Consider the following 17,193-nt stretch of genomic DNA (forward strand, 5'->3'; position numbering starts at 1 on the left):
GGACTTGGGTTCAAGGGCCTGAGAACCTGGAGAGCCAACAATGTAAGTTCTAGTCTGAAAGCTGACAGGTTCAAGATCCAAGAAGAGCCAATATTTCACCTAGAGTCTGGTGGCAGGAAAAGACCAATGTCGCAGCTCAAGGCAGTCAGGCAGGAGGACTTCTTAGTCAGCTAGGACTGCCATAATGAAATACCCAGAGACTGGCTGGCTTAAACAACAGAAATTTATTTTCTCACACTTCTGGAGGCTCGAAGTCCAAGACTATGGTGCCGCATGGTCTGTTTGGTGAGAGCTCTCTTCCTGTCTTACAGATGGCCGCCTTCTTGCTATGTCCTTATAAGGCTAGGAGAGAAAGAGAGCAGACTCTCTGGTATTTCTTCTTGTAAGGGCACTAATCCCATCATGAGGGCTTTACCTTCGTGACCTCATCTAAACCTAATTAGCTCCCAAAGGCCCCTTGTCCAAATACCATCACATTGGAGGTTAGAGCTTCAACATATGAATTTGGGGAGGACACAATTCAGTCCATAGCACACCTTAACTAAGTAAGATTTATACCAGGGATGTAAAGATGATTCAATAGTTAGAATATTTAGACTAAATTCATCAAATTAAAAGGTTAAAGCAGATCATTTCGATTAATGCAAAAGACATGTCAAACTTCAACATCTATTTCCTCTGTAAGACGATAGAGATGCTTTCTGAAACTAAAAGCACTTGTTCTCTTAAGAGTGTAATATTATGTAATTATCTAACAGGAAAATATCATAGACTCAACTGAAAATCTGTTGAAATAATACGAGTTTAGTAAGTGACCAGTACATGGATTAATGGAAACAATAATAGCTTTCCTACCCTAATCGTCACCAGAAAATATGAGAAAAAAGAACTCAATTTATAGTAACAACAAAAATGTAAATCACCTAGGAATAAACTTAGCGGGAACTATGCAAGACCTACATGAGAACACTTGAGAACTACTGAGGGCATAAAAGGAGATCGTGTTTTTAGAAGGAAAAATTCAACACAGAGACTCTGAGTTATACATAGAAGCTGCTCTTCAGGATAACACATTTTACACTAAACAACCTTACACAGCTTTTAAGATCTTTTTCCATTGGTGTTCTGAAATTTCACAAGGAAGGGTCTAGGTGAGATTCTACTTTTCATTCATTTTGCTCAGCAGGGAGTGGGCTCTTTCAATTTAAAGATTGTTGCCTCTTCAGCTTTTAGAAATTTTACTCTTTGGTAATTTCTTCCCCTCTGTTTCTCTGTTTTCATTTTTGGAGACTCCTATTATTTGGTTGCTGAACCACCTGGATTAATATTTTATGTTTCATCATGTATAACAGCAACACAATATATAAATTACCCACAAATAAATCTAACAAGAGATGCACGTAAGATGTTAACATGAGGGAAAACTGTGTGAGGGGTAAACCTCGACCCTTTGTATTATCTTTGCTGCTTTTCTTTGAATCTAAAATTGTTCCAAAATAAAAGCTTACTGAAAAAAGATGTAAAAGAACTATAAGAGAAAATATAATAATTTATTGAAAGACATTAAAGAAAGCTGAAACAAAAGGAGAGATATATCATATCTGTGAATTGGAGGACTCAATAATGTAAAGATGTCAGTTTTCCCCCAATTTTTCATATATTCGGTGCAATTTCAATTAAATTTCAACATGACTTTTAAAAGGAATTTGACAAGCTGATGCTTCAATTTGTATAGAAGAGCAAAGCTCCCCAAATAGCCAAGATACTTTAGAAGAGGGAGAGGAGGAGGGACTTGCTTTTCAGATATCAACAATTATTAGAAAAGTATTGGCGGGAGTCAAGATGGCGGCGTAAGCAGACTCGGAACTCACCTCCTCCCATGGACACAGCCAATTTACAACTACTCTTGGAAAAATTACCCCTGAGACAGAACTGAAAACTGGATAAGAGGATCTCCTGCAACAAAGGACAATCCTAACTGAGGTGGAAGAGGCAGAGACTCCCTTCTGGAGAGGAAAAACGCCGCCTTCACACGCCGCCAGCTGCACGGCCGCAGGGAGCAGCTCACAGGTACGCAGCCTCCCTGGAGGCGCGGGGCCCTGAGCCGGGGAGCGCCCCCACTGTGGGCATTTTGTGGACCCAGCACAATCGACACCAGCGGCATAATATCTGACTGTGCCTGCTACTAAAACATTGGGGAGCACCCCCAGAAAACCCGGTTCACAAAGAAACTAAAACTGGCTCTTAAAGGGCCGCACACAAACTCACCCATTTCAGAAAGCATCCTAAAATCACCAGAAAGAAAGGTGCACAGTGCTGTGGTGAAAAGAGACTCACCTAATAGGCCCTGAGTGCATCTCGGTGAGGGGTGAGACCTCTCCAGGGACTGGGACATTGGCGGCGGCCATTGTTGTGGCCTGGTGTGGGCGTGCTGACACAGACGCCATTGGAGTTCTCCCTGAGGCCTGCTAGCCCAGGGTCTGCCCCACCCGCTAGAGCACCGATTTAATCCAGCTCAGCCAGGGCAGGCAGCCCACCCTAGAGACTAGCCCCACCCAACAACAAGCCCTCAGGCAACGTGTGGGCCTGCATAGATTGGTGACTGGATTCTCTGCAGCCTGGCAACTGAGCCGACTCAAGCGGGGCAGGGTGTGCACAAGGAGTGGGTGGAGAGTGTGGGGCGGTGGCGGAGTGTGTGAGGCTCCCGCCGTGGGGAGACTGGGTCCGCTTGGGGAGGTCGGGGCACTCACACGGGGCAGGACTGTGTTGACTGTGTGTGTGGACCTGTGGGTGGCAGGGCTTGTCAGCTGCAGAAGACTTGTGCTTCTCAAAGACCCACATAGGAGGTTTGCCCCACCTTCCAAAGCCTGAAACAATTGGGTGCTCCTGTGCCTGAGGCCAGCCCCACCCAGCTGCAATCCTCAGAGAGCTGACAAGAGACCTAATAGGCTAGAGGCTTACAGCAATTGTAAGGCCCTGAGCCTAACAACCTGCCACGCTGGGGGCCTACTCACTTAAAAGAAATACTGCAACACAAATGTGGTATTAGAACTTGCAGCCAACTGTGCTGGGGCTCCCCACACCTGATAAAGAGACTGAAGGGCCCACAACAACTACAAGCAGCTGAGCATTATAACAGCTGGCCAGGAGCATAACTCAGCCTCCCTGGGCACCTACAGGGAGAGCAAACAGGCCACAACAGAAGGTCACACGTAGCCCACACAGGGGTCACCCCTGGAACATTGAGAACTGAGGGAAGCACACTGGAAGCCTCCTAAGGCATCACTTACATAAGGTCACCTATCCAAGAGCAGGAGACGTAGCTGACCTACCTAATACGTAGACACAAACACAGCGAAAGAGGCAAAATGAGGAGGCAAAAGAATACATTCCAAGTAAGGGAACAGGACAAAACCCCAGAAAAGGAACTAAGTGAAACAGAAATGAGCAACCTACCTGACAGAGAGTTCAAACTAAGAGTGTTAAGGATGCTCACTGATCTGGGGAGAAGAATAGATGAACTCAGTGAGAATGTCAACAAAGAAATGGAAGATATAAAAAAGAAGCAATCAGAAATGAAGAATACAATACTGGAAATGAAAAATTCATTAGAGGGACTCAAAAGCAGAGTAGAGGATACAGAAGAACGGATCTGTGAGCTGGATGAAAGACTGGAAGAAATTACCCAAGGTGAACAGGTGAAAGAGAAAAGAATTAAAAAGAGTGAGGACAGTCTAAGGGACCTCTGGGACAACACCAAGCCCACTAACATCCATGTTATAGGTGTCCCGGAAGGAGAAGAGTGAGACAAGGGGGCGGAGAATCTATTTCAAGAAATAATAGATGAAAACTTCCCTAACCTAAGGAAGGAAACAGACATCCAGGTACAGGAAGCACAGAGAGCCCCAAACAAGATAAACCCAAAGAGGCCCACACCAAGACACATCATAATCAAAATGTCCAGAATTAAAGATAAAGAGAGAATCCTAAAAGGCGCAAGAGAACGTCAAGTTACATACAAAGGAAACCCCATAAGGCTATCAGCTGACTTCTCAGCAGAAACCTTACAGGCTAGAAGAGAATGGATGATATATTTAAAGTGCTAAAAGGAAAAAACTTACAGCCAAGAATACTCTACCCAGCAAGGTTATCATTCAAAATGGAAGGAGAGATCAAAATTTTCCCAGATAAGCAAAAATTAAAGGAGTTTGTCACCAAGAAACCAGTGCTACAAGAAATGTTAAAGGGACTGATTTAAGGGGAAAAGAGAAGACCACAAATAGGAAAAATTATCTACTTCCATGATTAGAACGTAATGGATACAAATGCACAAAAAAGAGGTTAGATATGATAATAAAAACATATAAGGAGGGAGGAGGGGAGTTAAAGAGTACAGCTTTCAGAGAGAGGTCAAACTAAAGTGACCATCAATTCTGTATAGAAGAAGAAAGGAACAGAGTAGGACTACTAAAACACTGAGAAAGTAAGTACATACTTATCAATAGCTGCTTTAAATGTCAATGGACTAAATGCTCCAATTAAAAGGCATAGGGTGGCTGACTGGTTAAAAAAACAAGACCCATATATATGCTGCATACAAGAGACACACTTCAGACCTAAAGACACTCACAAACTGAAAGTGAAGGGATGGAAAAAGATACTCCATGCAAATGACAATGAAAAGAAAGCTGGGGTAGCAGTACTCATATCAGACAAAATAGACTTTAAAACAAAAACTGTAAAAAGAGACAAAGAAGGGCATTACATAATGATCAAGGGAACAATCCAACAAGAGGATATAACACTTGTAAATATCTACGCACCCAATGTAGGTGCACCTAAATATATAAAGCAATTATTAACAGACATAAAAACAGAAATAGACAGTAACACAATAATAGTAGGGGACTTGAACACTCCACTTACACCAACGGATAGATCATCCAAACAGAAGATCAATAAGGAAACATTGGCCTTAAACGACACACTAGAACAGGTGGACCTAGTAGATATATACAGAGCATTCTATCCAAAAACCGAAGAATACACGTTCTTTTCAAATGCACTTGGAACATTCTCCAGGATTGATCACATATTAGGCCACAAAACAAGTCTCCATAAATTTAAGAAGATTGAAATAATACCAAGCATCTTTTCTGACAACAAAGGTATGAAACTAGAAATCAACTATAGGAAGAAAATCAGAAAAGCCACAAATACGTGGAGATTAAACAAAATGCTACTGAACAACGACTGGGTCAACGAAGAAATCAAAGAAGAAATCAAAAAATAGCTGGAGACAAATGAAAATGAAAATACGACATGCCAGAATTTATGGGATACAGCAAAAGCGGTTCTAAGAGGGAAGTTTATAGCGATACAGGCCTATCTCAACAAACAAGAAAAATCTCAAATAAACAATCTAACAATGCACCTAAAGGAACTGGAAAAAGAAGAACAAAGAAAGCCCAAAATCAGTAGAAGAAGGGAAATAATAAAAATCAGAGCAGAAATAAATGAAATAGAGACCAAAAAACAATAGAAAAAATTAATAAAACCAAGAGCTGGTTCTTTGTAAAGATCAACAAAATGGACAAACCTTTAGCTAGACTCACCAAGGAAAAAAGAGAGACGGCACAAATAAGTAAAATCAGAAATGAAAGAGGAGAAGTTACAACAGACACCTCAGAAATACAAAAGATTGGGCCGGCCCCATGGCTTAGCGGTTAAGTGAGCGAGCTCCGCTGCTGGCGACCCAGGTTCGGATCCCAGGCGCGCACCGACACACTGCTTCTCTGGCCATGCTGAGGCCGCGTCCCACGTACAGCAACTAGAAGGACGTACAACTATGACATACAACTATCTACTGGGGCTTTGGGGGGAAAAAATAAATAAATAAAATTATAAAAAAAAAAAAAGAAATACAAAAGATTATAAGAGAATACTATGAAAAGCTATATGCCAACCAATTCGACAATCTGGAAGAAATGGATAAATTCTTAGAATCATACAACCTTCCAAAACTGGATCAAGAAGAAGTAGAGAATTTGAATAGACCAATCACCAGGAGATCGAAACAGTAATCAAAAACCTCCCCAAAAATAAAAGTCCAGGACCAGACGGCTTCCCTGGTGAATTCTACCAAACATTCAAAGAAGACTTAATACCTATCCTTCTCAAACTCTTCCAAAAAATTGAGGAGGTGGGGAAGCTCCCTAACTCATTCTACGAAGCTGACATTATCCTGATACCAAAACCAGACAAGGACAACACAAAAAAAGAAAATTACAGGCCAATATCACTGACGAACATCGATGCAAAAATCCTCAACAAAATACTAGCAAATCGCATACAACAATATATTAAAAAGATTATACACCATGATCAAGTGGGATTTATTCCAGGGATGCAGGGATGGTTTAACATTCGCAAATCAATCAACGTAATACACCACATTAATAAAATGAAGATTAAAAATCACATGATCATCTCAATAGATGCAGAGAAAGCATTTGACAAGATACAGCATCCATTTATGATAAAAACTCTGAATAAAATGGGGATAGAAGGAAAGTATCTCAACATAATAAAAACCATATATGAGAAACCCACAGCTAATATCATCCTCAATGGTGAAAAACTGAAAGCTATCCCTTTACGAACAGGAACCAGACAAGGATGCCCACTGTCACCACTCCTATTTAACATAGTACTGGAAGTCCTAGCCAGAGCAATCAGGCTAGAGAAAGAAATAAAAGGGATCCAAATTGGAAAGGAAGAAGTGAAACTGTCACTATTTGCAGATGACATGATTTTATATATAGAAAACCCTAAAGAATTCACCAGAAAACTTTTAGAATTAATAAACGAATATGGTAAAGTTGCAGGATACAAAATCAACATACAAAAATCAGTTGCATTTCTGTACACTAACAATGAAGTAGCAGAAAGAGAAATTAAGAGTACCATCCCATTTACAATTGCAACAAAATGAATAAAATACCTAGGAATAAACTTAACCAAAGAGGTGAAAGATCTATACACCGAAAACTGTAAAACATTGCTGAAAGAAATCGAAGAAGACACAAAGAAATAGAAAGATATTCCATGCTCTTGGATTGGAAGAATTAACATAGTTAAGATGTCCATACTTCCTAAAGCCATCTATAGATGCAATGCAATCCCTATCAAAGTTCCAACAACATTTTTCACAGAAATAGAACAAAGAATCCTAAAATTTATATGGAATAAGAAAAGACCCCGAATAGCTAAAGGAATCCTGAGAAAAAAGAACAAAGCTGGAGGTATCACACTCCCTGATTTCAAAATATGCTACAAAGCTATAGTAACCAAAATAGCATGGTACTGGCACAAAAACAGACACACAGATCAATGGAATAGAATCGAAAGCCCAGAAATAAACCCACACATCTATGGACAGCTAATCTTTGACAAAGGAGCCAAGAACATACAATGGGGAAAAGAAAGTCTCTTCAACAAATGGTGTTGGGAAAACTGGATAGTCATATGCAAAAACATGAAAGTAGACCCTTACCTTACACCATACACAAAAATTAACTCCAAATGGATTAAAGACTTGAATGTAAGACCTGAAACTGTGAAACTTCTAGAAGAAAACATAGGCAGTATGCTCTTCGACATCGGTCTTAGCAACATCTTTTCAAACACCACGTCTGACTGGGCAAGAGAAACAATAGAAAAAATAAACAAATGGGACTACATCAAACTAAAAATCTTCTGCACAGCAAAGGAAACCATCAACAAAACGGAAAGACAACCTAATAATTGGGAGAAGATATTTGCAAACCATACATCTGATAAGGGCTTAATCTCCAAAATATATAAAGAACTCATGCATCTCAACAACAAAATCTACCAACCCAATTAAAAAATGGACAAAAGACCTGAACAGACATTTCTCCAAAGAACATATACAGATAGCCAACAGACGCATGAAAAGATGTTCAAAATCACTATCAGGGAAATGCAAATCAAAACTCCAATGAGATATCACCTCACACCCGTCAGAATGGCTATAATTAACAAGACAGGAAACAACATGTGTTGGAGAGGATGTGGAGAGAAGGGAACTCGCATACACTGCAGGTGGGAGTGCAAACTGGTGCAGCCACTATGGAAAACAGTATGGAGATTCCTCAAAAAATTAAGACTGGAACTACCATATGATCCAGCTATTCCACTGCTGGGTATTTATCCAAAGAACTTGAAAACACCAATTTGTAAAGGTACATGCATCCCTGTGTTCATTGCAGCGTTATTCACAATAGCCAAGACTTGGAGGCAACCTAAGTGCCCATCAAGGGACGAATGGATAAAGAAGCTGTGGTATATATACACAATGGAATACTACTCAGCCATAAGAAACGATGAAATCCAGCCATTTGTGACAACATGGATGGACATTGAGGGTATAATGCAAAGTGAAATAAGTCAGAGGGAGAAGGTCAAATACCGTATGATTTCCTTCATTAAGTAGTACATAATAACAACAATAAACAAACACATAGGGACAGAGATTGGATTGGTGGTTACCAGAGGGGAAGTGGGGAGGGAGGAGGCTGAAAAGGATAATTCGGTACATGTGTGTGGTGATGGGTTGTAATTAGTACTTTGGTGGTGAACATGATGTAATCTATGCAGAAATAGAAGTACAATGATGTACACCTGAAATTTTTACAATGTTATAAACCAATGTTACTGCAATAAACAAAAAATTAAAAAAAAAAAAAAGAAAAGTATTAAAGCATCCGCAATTAAGACAGCGTGGTATTGGTTCAAAGATAGAAGAACAGGTGATTGGAATGGAACAAAGGGCCCAGAACTAGACACTTCATTATATGGAAACCTGATATTGACCCATTGTAGTAGGGTAGACTCATGTCCCCTCCAAAATTCGTGTCTATCTGAAACCTCAGAATATGACCTTATTTGGAAATCGGGTCTTTGCAGGTGTAATTACTTAAGGATCTAGAGAGGAAGTGGCCCTAAATCCAGTGTTGGTGTCCTTATGAGAAGAGGAGAGGACGTAGACACAGAGAAGAGGGCAATGTGGAGATGGAGGCAGAAACTGGAGTGATGCATCTCTAAGCCAAGGAACACCAAGGGTTGTGGGCAACCACCAGAAGCTAGGAGACAGCCAAAGGATGGTTTCTCCCTCGGAGCCTCCAGAAGGAACCAACCCTGTTAATACCTTGATTTTGGACTTCTAGCTTCCAGAACTGTGACACAATGCACTTCTGTTGTTTTAAACCATCAAGTTTGTGGTAATTTGTTATGGTAGCCCTAAGAATCTAATATATTCATATTGCAAATCAATGAAGAGAAGAGAGCTATTTGGTAAATGATGTCGAGATACGTATTAAGAATATGGAAAAAATGGAATTAGATCACTAAATTACACTATATATTTTTTAAGAGTCCCTGATGGATTAGACTTAAATGTGATGGCAAAACTTTAAAACTTTTATCAGAAATGCAGGAGAAATGCAGGAACCTGTAACTTGCATCTGTGTTACATACATTCTTTCATATGTCATACATACATTTTTACCTCAAGACAGAGAAAATGCTAACTAAGAAATTGATAAAGTTGAGCATTTAAAATTTGAGAACCTCTGTTCATTAATACACACCGTCAATAAAGTGAGAACATTAGCCCCAAACTTGGAAAAGATATTCACATAGCATATTATTGGCAAAGTGTCATTTTCTAAAATATACAAAGAACTCTTACAAATCAATAAGATTAGTAAGCCAAAACCTAATAGAAAAGTGAGCAAATCATAAACAGGATTTTATAGAATAGGAAACATAAATGATGAATATATTGAAAGATACTCAACTTCATTCAAAAGTATAGAAATGGAAATTAAGATAGTGAAGTATCATTTTCCTTCATTGAAGAGGAAAAAATTAGGAAGTCTGACCATACCAAAAGGCTGTAACTCAATGGAAAGTTTTATATCCTGTGAAGTGTTTATCATCTTGGAAAAAAATTTGGTGATTTGGTCTTATCACATGAAGTTGCACATTCTCATATGCTATGGCCCAGCAGTTTCACTCCTAGACATAAGAATGTATGTTCTAGAGAAACTTTTGCAGCCGTGCACCAGGAAACAGGTATAAGAATGCTTATAGCATCATAGATTTTAATAGCAGAAAAGTGAAACAACCCAAATGTAGATTGATAGGAGAATGAAAAGGTAAAATACAGGATATTCTCATGACGTAATATTATGGCAGTAGAAGAAAATAATGAACTATAGCTACATGCAACAAAATTGATTGATCTTAGAAATGTAAATTGAGTGAGAAAAAAAGTTACAGAAAACAAAGAGCAGTACAATGAAATGGTAAATATCCACGGTTACTCTGTGCCAAGCTCAGTCTAAGCATTGTACGTGCATCACTTCACTCAATCCTCATAACAACCCTCTGAGGGAGATATTATCATCTCCATTTTGCAGATGAGTAAACTGAGTCTCTGAGAAGTATGTAACTTGTGTAAGTTTACCTTGCTTGGGAGGGATAGAATCAGGGTGTGAAACGTCAGTCCTGCCTTTAATCACTGCTTTGCTGCTTCTCAATCTAGCCTTAGGTCTATCTATCCCTCTCTATCAATCTGTCATTATGATGCCATTTTTATTAGGTTCAAAAACAAGTAAAACTATTGTTTAAGGATATATTCATATGTGCAAAAAGTAAGTTTTCACAAACAAGGTCATAATTAACACAAAATACACAATTGCACTTACCTCTGGTTGGGAGGCAGGAGATGGGACAGGGAGGGAGTAAACAGATTGGTGATGCTCTGGTTCTTGAGCTGGGTGGTGGGCTCACTGGTGTTCATTTAATTATCATAACTTGCATCTGTGTTACATGTATTCTTTCATGTCTTACATTATACAATACAAATTATAAAAACGGTCTCTTGACTTTTCCCTCATGCTTTCAATTTCTGTCTTTTTGTTCTACTTTGCAAGAGGTTTCTTTTTCTTCCAGCTATTCTATTTTGGCAATCATATTTTTAATTTCCAAGATTTCTTTCTTGTTTCGTAGTTGCTCCTTCAACATAGCAGCCTAAACTGACTTTGCAGCTGTAGCATCTTCTCAGATGTCTCTAAGAAAATTGGGATTTTTTATAGTCCTCTACTGTTCTCTGAACCGTTTCTGCTTCTTCTGGGACCAGTTGTTTGATTTGTCATCTTGGTCCTCTTTCATGCATGCTGTTGTTTTCCTTATCAGTCTGGTGGACTTCGGTTATGAATGAAAAATTAGGTGAAGCATGAGGGAGCGGTTGTGGGCCATCGTTCTCAGGGACAACTTGCTTCCAGCAGAATCCTGGGGTCATAGGAAGACTGTCTCTGTTCAAGGACAGGACAGCTCTTTTCTGAGGCCTCTGGTCTAAACTTTCTTCCCCAGGCGGGCCCAAACCCCAGACTCGAGAGAGAGTATGGACTCCCATTTTCTTCTCACTTATAATCTGTAGAAATTCCCATTTCTTTCTTTTTTTGAACTTGGTTATGTATTCTGAAGTTTTTTTTTTTTTTTTTTTTAACAAAAACTTCTATCTATATGTCTGTTTGGAGTGGTGGTGGGGGTTCTCTTATATAAGCTCAGAAGACTGTCTTGGCAGGAACTCTGCACTGTGATTTCTGTAATCCTTTTAGAAGACGGCTTTGCTTGTGTGGTATTTAGTCCATCTCCATGCACAAGGAACTTTGGCACGTGTGGTGAGAGAACCCATAAGAAAAAAGCATAATTCCTACCAGGTCCTCTAGTTCCAGAGTTATCTACCCAACTAGAACCTGGGTTTCTCTCTTCTTCTAAAAGCAGCCCCTTAGTGTCTAGAAGGTGGTTTGTCTCCCTCACAATCCCATATGTTAGATTGTGGTTTTATACAAATGATACTGAAGCTCTAAACATAGAGCCTTTCCACCTCTCACCATTGGCTCAGACCTGGCCCACACTTTGCTCCACAGGCAAATACAGAGTAGATGTGGCTGTGTCATCTTTACTTCCTTATCTGGTGATGCTGGGAGCAGACACTAACAGGGCTATGGCCATTCTCCAATGTCTACCATGCCAGTCCATCCACTGTCTAAGCATCTGGTCTGGTTTCCTGGCCTCTCTGACGAACTGTTTCCTGTGACTCTTGGCCTACATTTACCAGCACCTTCCTGGGGCTAAATTGTACCTTATATCCTTAGCTCCTGAATAGGTTACTGTTGAAAACTCATCAGCTCTTATCTTCACTTAGTCCGAGATGACTCCCAAATTGGTATCTCTAGCCCAGCCTATTGGATCTCTCCACTAGGCTACCCAAGAGGCCATCAAAATCAACATGTCAGAAACAGAAGAATAGTCTTTCCAAAGCATGACTCTTTTCTGGTGTCTCTTTATAATCAGCAAATTTTCCCAAGCCAGAAATATGGGAAGCATCATAGACCATCCTAAATATTTCTGTCTGCTTCTTTCTCTCCATACTTACTATTAGAGCCCTTGCTGAGGTATCTTACTATGAAAGAAATCTGCATCTCTTCTTGTGTAAAATCTGAAGGGCTCTCCACTAACTACAGGTCAAGGCCTGAGCTCCCTGTAGTGGGTGAATGGTGGCTCCCTCAAAAGATATGTCCACCTGGAAACTGTAAATATGAACTTATTTGGCAAAAGCGTCTTTATGGATGTAATTAAGTTGAGGATGTGAAGATGAGATCATCCTGGATTAGGGTAGGCCCTGAATCCAACAACATGTGTCCTGAGAAGAGAAGAGAAGAAGACACAGAGAAGACAATGTGAAGATGGAGGTAGAGGTTAGAGTGACACCGTCTGTAAGCCAAGGAGCACCAAGTGTTGCTGACAGCCGCCAGAAGCTAGGAGAAAGCCTTCAGAAGGAATTAACCTTGATTTCAAACTTCTGGTCTCCAAATTATGAGAGAATAAATTTGTTGTTTTAAGTCACCTAGTTAGTGGTAATTTGTACAGCAGTCTTAGCAAACTAATACACTCCCCAACCTGATGAAAAAGGCCCTTCAGTTCAATTTCTACCCACTCTCAAGGCTCAGTCCTCCTTGTTTTATATTTGAATTAACTGCATGGTCCATGCTTTCCCTCTGCACAGACCATGTTCTTGCTTGTTTCCATGCTTTTGCCCACGTCTTCACCTCTGCCTGAAACTGCTGCCCTGACGATGCCCAGACCCGTTTTCCTGCCTCACATTCTTCCTCCAGAGTTTGGCTTGCACACTTGCTCCAGGAAGCCTGCTGTGACCCCCTCAGGAGAGTGAGGGGCTCCCTCTATTCCCTGTGAGGGTCACTCACCTACATGGGACAAAAAGCGTAAAATACTGAAGGAGCCATTGTTGGTGCATCTGTCCCCTTCTCTTCACGTGCATGTTTGCAGCCCATTCTCATTTGAAAACTAATAGTGAGAATTCATGAGGAAAAGGTGCATTTCCTTTTTCCATTTTGAAATGAATTGTGTGAAAGGCCAGAGTAGATTTCTGAAAGGAAGAAAACTAGCAGCCTTTTGGAAATTATTCCAGTGGCTGACAAGGGAGAGGTGGAGTCTGTAGAGAGCCACCGCTGTGAGGAAACCTCCAAAAACTTTAGCTTCCAAAGCAAAAAATAATATGATTCAGGATAAATAGGTGAGGGAGAGATTCACAGATTTGCTTCCCTTTGTCAAGAAGGGGAAAGAACAAAAGAAGGAGCAGTGAGTCAGAGCACTGATTGCCACTACATATTTAATTTCTTTAAATGTTATTCTAAACTGTGTATTATCTACTTCTGTGGTTTGTGGAATACTGTACTAATTGATAACTATGCTCATCTGGCCTATTGGTTCTATTGCTATAAGAAATACACAGTTGAGAAAAAAGCATGCTCTTCTTTTAACTCAGTTTGCCACCCTTCTGAGAAGAATGGCTGAGTAAAAAGATACCACGCCCACCTGTTACCATATTTCCAACTGTGTAAAGAGAATTTAGAAGGAAACATATTGATTTCTAAGTGTTTTCCTCCTGGACGGTACTCAGAGGAGTTGTGGAAGATATCACGATGGTCATACTTAACAATAGCAAAGTTGGGAAATATAGAAAAGACCAATAGTTTATGTCAGGTATCCATGTGATGGTGTAACTTTGGTATGCTGTCATTTGGCACTCCAAAACACAAGTGGATATATTATATGTCTTAATTATTTTTGAATTTCAATATTTTAATGGCTCCTTGTGCAAGATTACCTTAAAGCCACGTCCTGAAACAGGAGTGCCCGTTATGTAATGAATCCGTGAGATCTGAAATTAAACATGGCACATCTTGGGGCATCAACTTTCCTCATTTATTCATACCACAATTGAAGTAGAACCAACAAGATTTCCTGACAGGTTGTGTGTAGATTGTGAACGAAACAGTAGAATCAAGGAGAACTCCAATCATGGGAACATTGCTGGGGAGGGATGGTAAGAAGTCAAGGGCTTGTTTTCTGCATGTTAAGTCTGAGTTTCCTATTAGACATCTGAGCAAAGATGTCAAGTGGGCTGGTATAAGTGTGGAATTCAGGGAGCAGTTGGGCTGGAGATACATACTTGGGAGTTATCGGCACAGAGCTGGTTGTTAATGTCAGGAGACAGGCTGAAATTACCTACAAAGAGTGTGAGAGCAGATAGTGATGAAATGAGCTCTGCAGCATCCCATAATTTAGAGAAAAGGGGGGAAGGATCTAGCAAAGGAGAATAAGGAGGGATCTGTGAGAAAAGAGAGAAGATAGGAGAATGTAGAATTTCCGAAGCCAAGTGACAAAAGTGTCAAATGCTGCTGAGAGGTTAAGTTGTCACCTGAACTTTATTTGGCCAGGTAGAGATTACTGGTGATATTGACAAGAGCAATTTCTGTGAAGTGGTAAAATAAAAGCCTGATTGAAAGAGGTTCAAGAGAATCTATTCAAAGAACTAATGGAGACAGTGAATACAGACAACTTTTTGAAGAATTTACTGTAAAGAGAAGTGAGAAATGGGGCAGAGGTGGAGCAGAATCTAGGGTTAAGGAACATAATGTAGCATGTTTGTACATTGATAGGGATTTTGAGGCCACCTACAATAAAAAGAAAAATTAGATTAAAACCTTAAAACATTAAAGCAAGAATTCCAAAGAAATCCAAAGCATGAAACTTTCTTATGGTGAAAAGTTAGGCATATTTCCTTTAAACATACAAAGATGCCCTTATTCCACAGTATAATGGAAGTCCTTGTTTACCGACAGTATGATTATCTGCATTCAAAATCCACAAATTTGCAAACTATTGGACTTAATAGAGAGTTCAGTAAAGTTGTTGGATGTAATAAGATCAATACACACAAATCATTTGTATTCGTATCTATCAGTAACAAAAATACAAAATGGATTCTTAAAAATATAACATTTAAAAAATAACAATAAAAAACTTAGAAAATAATTCAGAATTTATACAACAAAAAATGTATACGAACTGTATGTATAACATTGTCAAATTTACCCAAAAGGGTCTAAACAAAAGAGAAAATCATGTTCAGTCCATTAGCGGAAAGATTCAGTTCTTGTAAAGATGGGAATTCTCCTGAAATTAATCTATTAATTCAATGCAATTAAAGTAAATACTTCATGAGACGTGTGTGTGTGTGTGTGAAACTTTACAAAAGGCCTATAATAGCCAAGACAACTTTGAAGTAAAAGAAGAATAGAGTAGGTTGTCTTTCCCTATTAGAAAGCCATAATAATTTTAAAAAGGCAATATTGGCACAGGGATGAACAAATAAATCAATGGAACAGAATAGATACCCCAGAAATTGTGCCTATGTATATGTGGAAAATTGATATACAGCAGAAGTAGCATAATAATTATAAATCTTTTTGGGAAATATTTCACTACTTGATGATTGAAAATAGTTATCCACGTGGAAAAATGATACATCCCTATCACACACCTTATATAAAAGTAGGTGTTGATTATAAACCTAAATGAGAAAAGCAAAATATTAAAAAAAAGAAAATGTAGTTATGCATCATTCCTACCATAATCTGAATCTAATCATGAGAAAACATCTGACAATTGAGAAATATTCTAAAAAATAAACTGCCTAAATACTCAAAAAAAAAAAAAAAGTCAATGTCAGTAAAGATGAATAAAGGCTGAAGAAGTGTTCCAAATTAAAGGAAACCAAATAGACATAAAATTAAATGTAATGTATGAGCCTAAACTGGATCATATACCAGAAAAACAATTTCCCAAAATTACATTATTAGAAAACCTGACAAAATTTGAATATGACCTGTAGATCATAGTTTTGTATCAATGTTAAAATTCCTCTTTTTGATAATTGCACTGTGGTTACATAAGTGAATGTCTTTGTTCTTGGGAAATATACAGTGAAGTATTAAAGAGGCATGATGTCTGCAACTTTCTTTCAAATAATTTAGAAAAAGTATATTAATAATGCATCCTAATTAAAATAATATACAGTGATTAATATAATTATATAATGTGAATTATACTTATAATACATAATTATAATATATAATTATATTATTATTTTCAATTATGTGTGATATGTAATACATACATTTAATGATTGTATTAATATACAATAGAGTATGTATAGAGAGGGAGAGAATAATAAAGCAAGTGTGATAAAATGCTGACGATTGGTGAATCTGGGTGAAGAGTATCCAAGACTTGTAAGTTCTCTGTGTTTGAATTATTTTAAAATGAAAAGTTCAACAAAGTAAATATAGGAGAATATTGTACTTATAAATCCATATATCAAATACACAAATCATGAAGAGAAAGCTTCATGAATTTGACTGTATTAAAATTTTCAAAAGGCCTCTGTGTAAGAAAAGACCACAAACTAGGTGCAAAGAAAAGTCATATATTAAGGGATAGTTGCAAAACTTATAACTCATTAGGATCCAGAATATATTAAAAATCCCAATAAATTAGCAAGAGAAAACAAGCTTAAGGATATAAACGGGCAATTCACAGAAGAGGAAAACTTAGTGGCTACTAAATATGCACCATTTTTCAACCTATTAGGAATCAGGAAAATGAAAATTAAAGCAACAATTTCACACCAACCTTATAGATACAAAATTTAAAAATCAGACCATACCAAAT

General features: G+C 38.6%; 1 long non-coding RNA gene across 1 annotated transcript in view; it reads left to right on the plus strand.

Moving 5' to 3' along the window:
* The first annotated feature begins 1,954 nt into the window (after positions 1–1,954).
* Positions 1,955–17,193, plus strand: part of LOC147916976 (uncharacterized) — a 147,325-nt gene continuing 132,086 nt past the window's right edge. The window contains exon 1 of the long non-coding RNA XR_015552350.1: positions 1,955–2,070. This is a non-coding gene — a long non-coding RNA (uncharacterized LOC147916976). The remainder of the gene's footprint in view (positions 2,071–17,193) is intronic.

Source organism: Ceratotherium simum, chromosome 5 (genome assembly GCF_057802395.1).
Source record: "Ceratotherium simum simum isolate JZ-2026a chromosome 5, ASM5780239v1, whole genome shotgun sequence".
Classification (NCBI taxonomy): domain Eukaryota; kingdom Metazoa; phylum Chordata; class Mammalia; order Perissodactyla; family Rhinocerotidae; genus Ceratotherium; species Ceratotherium simum.